Source organism: Centropristis striata, chromosome 9, assembly GCF_030273125.1.
Source record: "Centropristis striata isolate RG_2023a ecotype Rhode Island chromosome 9, C.striata_1.0, whole genome shotgun sequence".
Lineage (NCBI taxonomy): Eukaryota > Metazoa > Chordata > Actinopteri > Perciformes > Serranidae > Centropristis > Centropristis striata.
In genome coordinates, this window is record NC_081525.1 from 25,239,770 (window position 1) to 25,245,769 (window position 6,000).

The window sequence follows — 6,000 nt, forward strand, 5'->3', positions numbered from 1 at the left end:
ACAGAGAAATTAAAGAAAATGGCGATGCACACACTGAGGCTTCCAGGTTTCTGTATTTTGTCTGGTTGGCTTCTATTCAACACAATGAGAACATTTTTACATCTGAGACACGAGACAAACACTAGTGAAACTTCTCACAGCTCCTCTTCTTTCTCGCTGACTCCTCCCTGCTCTGAAGCTTACAGGCCTACAGTCACTCGGCCGTGTAATCAAAAACTCACGAGGAGCTATAGCATTGCAGTGTACGAGGAGGAAAAAAAAGCCGCCTTTCCTTTCTTAAACTTTGCTCTGTGTTTTTTTTTTTTTTCAGTCTAAAGAGAGAAAACATTTGGCCATTGGCTCCAGAAGTGAATTTCTTCATTTCTGCTGTTCCCTCTGTGTGAAATACATTTATAAGGGATGTTAGATCTCTTCAAAGTCATTGATCGTGCACAGTGTTTGATCATTATGCTTTGCCTTGGAGCCCAAAATGCTTTACTTCTGTTTACATACACAAGAAAATAGGGGATAAAAGAGGAAGGAGAGGAGTAGAGAAACTCTCCGGGGAGCGAGACTCACACACTGGGTGGTGAGCTGATATGAATGTGGATGAAACACAGTCAGCTATTTCATGCAGTCATATGAAAATAATACATGCAACTAGCAGACCCATATTTGAGTTTAGACAGTTTGATAAAGAGCTGGTAGAGACTTTTACTTAAACCTGCAGTAATACAGTGGATGAAGCTGTAAGTCTGTATGTTGTGACGGCGATGATATCAACCTTTAAATATAGTTTAGATCATATCAAACCTTAGACTAATTTTTGTGTTCATTCTGAGAATAAACTATTTACACAATGGCTGCTTTCTTTTGAAGTCATGGGATATTTCTGTGGAAATAAGTTGGAACATGAAACTCAATAGTAACGTCCTGCGTTTCCGACAAAGAGCTCACATTTTTAGTATGAAGGTCTAAATATGGATTTCCTCTTAGACCGGTGAAACACATGGTATTTGGTTATTTCCACTTCTGAGAGTATAGATTCTTGTAATCAGGAAGTGGCTCTTAAGCAAGCAGCATCTGGTTAATGCGATCCAAATGAAACTGTATTCATTCTTTGTGGTGAGAGTCCTAAAGCACAGACAAGTCACGCAACTGTCTCTTTGTGTGCCAGATCTGACTTCATTGTAATACGCATAGATTATCAGTAATGTGCTTCCTTACTGCAGAAACGTATGACTAATATCGACATGTGTGATAGAAAATTCCAGTGTCTTAAACTCAAGACCGACATTTCAGCAACAGTGGATAACATTTTCCTTAATACGGAGAAATCCACCAAACAGAGCGACTACCTGTTTACTGTAAAGATGGACAGTATATTCAGAAATGGAGGGTAAATTGCAGCATGATTGCACTTTTGGCTGCTACCTCCATTTGACTGCATGTGCTCTTGTGAAAAGAATACAAGCATGAAAGTGCTTCATTGTGGTATGATGTAACTAAAAATATTCCGAAGCCAGACAGCCTATTTTTAAATATATATTGAGGCTGTAAAATGCTGTTAGTATGACAACTTCTTTAAGAATGTCATTATCGTGTTCAAAGACTGGACTAAAGTAGAATGCCAACACATTGAAATGAATAATACTTAATGTTACTTAATTTAATTGAAGACAACAATGTTTTCTACTTAATTTTGAAACATCTGTAACAGAACTATAAACACAGGAGAGAAAACTTAATTGTTCAAATGTCAAAAAGGAAATGACTTCAATGAGTGTCAATACTGTAGAAAGAGGAAACGCCTGGCTACAATCAGTGACAGGGTTCATTATTGACAATATGTGGGGTTTTTTTAAAATAAGGATAGTCATGGCCCCAGATATTTTCTCTTTCACTGCAATTAGGCCAAACTTTGCATGAAATAAATATAAAATTCTTATCAGATTGCCATAAAATTTGCATAGCAAATTTGTGCACGCTGGAGAAAAAAAAAACTTCCCCATTTCTGGCACTTTAAATACATTTATGGGAAGACCTTTGAAGCCTCTGGGCCATAAGGTGCTTTAGAATTGTAGTCCTTTTCACTCTTCTTTTGGTATTATGTGCTCTCTTTTATGAGGATTTTCAGAGTAAAACATAGTTGAACAATAGGAAGAAAAGACAACAAAAAATAGATTAAAAATAATCAGTATTTTACACTTGAATTGTCATATATGTATGAGTAACAAGTAGAGAGTAGGAAAAAAGTTTGAGAAAAAAATGTAAATGGATGTGGCATAGGTCAATATTGCTGTTTATCATGTTTATTCCAGGCTATACTGTGGATTAAACCTATGAAGTCCAGGAGATTTTGGTTCAAATTTGTCAACTTCCTATGCATTCATTTCTGTCTCTGTTTAGCATCTTTCAGTCTGTCCTTACATGCATGGCTCCTTTGTCTCCACACAAACTTGGCTATCAGTCAGATTTTTCATTTTATTTTAAATAACAAAGTATAAAGCTGCCAGGAACCCAAAATACAAGCAAAAGACACAGGTTTCTATGGAAATGTACCTTCTGTTTTTAAAAAAACTCAACCATTTATACACACAAAAACAGCAGAAAAAATAAATAAATAATAAAACTGCAAAACAGTCTATTTGCATATAGATTAAAAATAGTAATAGTTTTCATTGTAGAAAGAAAATTCACATTTTAAAAATGGTCTAGAAACATAAATGGCACACTGTGAAAGCTCCTATGATTGCACTTTCAACTGGCTTTCTCAGCTTGTCTACATATCATATATAAATAAAGTTATTATTGTAAATAAAACATGTGTATTTTCAATAAATAGATGGACTCCAGAGGGTTAAACAATGTTATTGAAGTGGTTGATAAAGGGTTGCCAGATTTTGTAGAATTTGTATTTTTACCCTCTCACTGATGTGTTGCACTGCACCATAAGAGCTGTAGTCTTATTACAGTATTACATAGTATTTTGGGGATTTTTCATGCCCTTATTAGAGAAATTACAGCAAAGCAATAACTTGATATGAGGAGATATGCCACAAATGTCCCCAGTCTGATTATACCCCTCGTCCCATAGGGCACCCTATCAGTGTGGCTCTGTGGCAGTGTTGATCGGTCAGTCCACCAATTTGGTCTAGACTAAAATGTCTCAACAACTGTTTGACAGAAGCCAGACATTCACACTGCTTCAGGAGGATGAATGCTTCTGACTTTGGTGTGTATTTTCTTGAGCACCATCTTTAGGTCCAACAATTTATGACCAGAAACCTGCAAAACTGATAACATCGCATCAGTGACAGCTGTACTTTGTGTTTAGTGCAAATTTTGTTCAAATGTTAACATGCTAACCTGAGATTGTGAACATCATAAACATTATACCTGCTAAACATCGGCTTGTAAGCAGAAATTAGCATTTATATGATTTGTTATTATTATTATTACTATAATATATACTCTATATTACACTATTTTTTGCTTATACTATACTATACCTAATTATAATTTACATTACTGCACTATGCTACACATTATGTTATACTATATTACTTCATTCATCCTATATATGTATTTGATTATTATTTTTTACCTTTCTCTATGTAACTATACTCATTTCTGTCTCTGTAATACCCAAGATACAGGTTTACCTGACCTGATCTTATTTTGTGTAGTCACTTTTTTAGGCCAAACAGTAGTACAAGTTCCCTTCTGCTGCTGCTGGTTACTGGTCTTGGCTGTTTGCATGCCACCGAGATGAAAAAAACAAAAAACAACTATTTATAGCCAGGGTTTCCCCAGGAAACTGTTTATCCACCACACATCTTTTCTTGTGATTATATCAATCTACTAATAACTGAAAACCTCCTACTAGAGATTTTCATCAGCCATCAATTTTTGAGTGCTATGATCGAAAGTTTCCTACAACATACTCAAACGGCCGGTCCAGTCCAACAGTGTGTACTATTTATTAGTCTAGATTGTTGGTGTGAATTGCTGAGTGTTGGAGATATTGGCTGTAGAGTTGTCTATCTTGGTGTCAGTGGTGCTCAATGCTCCCAAAACATCTAACAGCAATAAATCTTTCCGGAAATCACGACCCAAATACTCAAAACAATTCTCAGACCTTGTTGTGAGCAGTTTCATGTAGGAACTATTTTCTTTCTAGTATAGTTCCTGCATGAAACTGCTCACAACAAGGTCTGTGGATCATCTTGCGTAATTTAAATGTTTTCTGGAAAATGTCTTGCTGTTAAATTTTTAAAATGTTTTTTCTTGGCGCTTTGAGCACCACAAAACATGTCTGCATGGTCACTTTGTTTTGGGCTACATAAGGGTCCATTGACATGGGCGGATGCCTACATTTATGTCACACAGACCGAATCGGACACATGGATGCAGAAAGTATAAATCCTGCTTTAGTGTAACAGATCATTCCATAACAAATATGCTAAACATATGTTAATCCATAAGACTTTTGGCCCGGTTTTCATAAAAGAAAACGCTTGTAAAGTCAACAAAAATGCCAAGAAAAAACAGCTGTCATTGTGGATTCAATTTCAAGAGGGAGTTGAAGGAAAAACTGGTCATTGAACATAAATGTCTGTTAATAATGTTGAAACAGTATTTCAAACTCAGTGCACAAACAAGGCTTTAAGGCATAATTGGTATTTGTCTTTATCATCCCCACAACAACCACAAGTTGACACAGTGAATGAAAGACTTTTTCTTTGGTCTGACTCACACAATAAAATGACACACTGTTGCCTACTTGAGCCTCTCCCTGTCTTTTAACAAACCAACCACAAATTGAAAACAGAAGTCACATGGCCTGACAGATGACTCAGCCACTGGACAGTGTCAGCCAACCACTATATCTCCCTGTAACACTGTCAGACTGTTTGCTTTGAGCTTAAATTAAAACTATGATCATTTCGCTTTAAAAATAGTTGGATATGAGTATTAGTTTTACGTCATTTGGCGGAGATAGAAAAGAAAAGCCACTAGAGAAAGAATGATACAGTATTGATCCCCAAAAAGCTGACTGAAACTAATGCATGTTCTTGGCGGTGCTCAAGAACATTGCGGCCCCTGTAATGCTGCTTGACTCAGTATCTACTTTATCAGGAACTCTGTGGTCTGTTTGCTTCATGCTAACACATTTGATTTATATCAGCCAATTCTGAAAAAAAAAAGAAAAAGTTTCTCATCATGAATAAGATTCATACACAGTTGTCTCAATTAGCCATTTACATTCAATAACTGTGTTAAATGTCATTGCTATGTGATGTTCATGTGCCAGTGTGTGTATGTGTTGTGTATGTGTGTCTATATTGGACTGCAACACTTGTGGCTTGGGTAACGTTCTGTCTCATACTATTAGTCACTTGATATCTTCAAGACCACAATTTTCCATGATCATCAAAATTATTATTATTTCTTGTCTGTGTTGTTTCAGTTTTGAAAAAACAACTCTCCTTCCTAGCTGGGTTCGAACACATATTGCCCAACTTTGGTGACCAGTTGCCTCTGTTAGGATTCTACTAAAATGTTTTAAGACATTTAAAAATACTCTTCTCTGGGTCACAAGTTGTGCTTGATATTTTTTTCCCCACAAAAAAATCCTAGTTGCAAAGTCTTAAAATCGTCTCCTTCTCCTTCATAATCCAGAAACTATGGATATGCAAATATTGTTCATTTCTGAGGTTTAACTGCGAGACAGCCGAAAAGTCCGTTCTCAGAGTAAAGTATGTGTATTGGATGCTTAAAGTTTGTGATTGGACCAAGACTGGCTTTCAAACTAGTTGTCATGTCACAAAATCCTGCCCGTCTTATGCTAAGATTTAATGTAAGCACAGAGAAACTTTCCTCCTCTATGACATAAAAGTGAAAATAACTTTCTTGGGGACTTTACTGAAATCATTTAAACAACTTGCCAAAGAGAGAGTGAGAGACATAGAGAGAGAGAGAGAAAGAGTGGGCAGATGAGAGAGAGAATCTACGAAG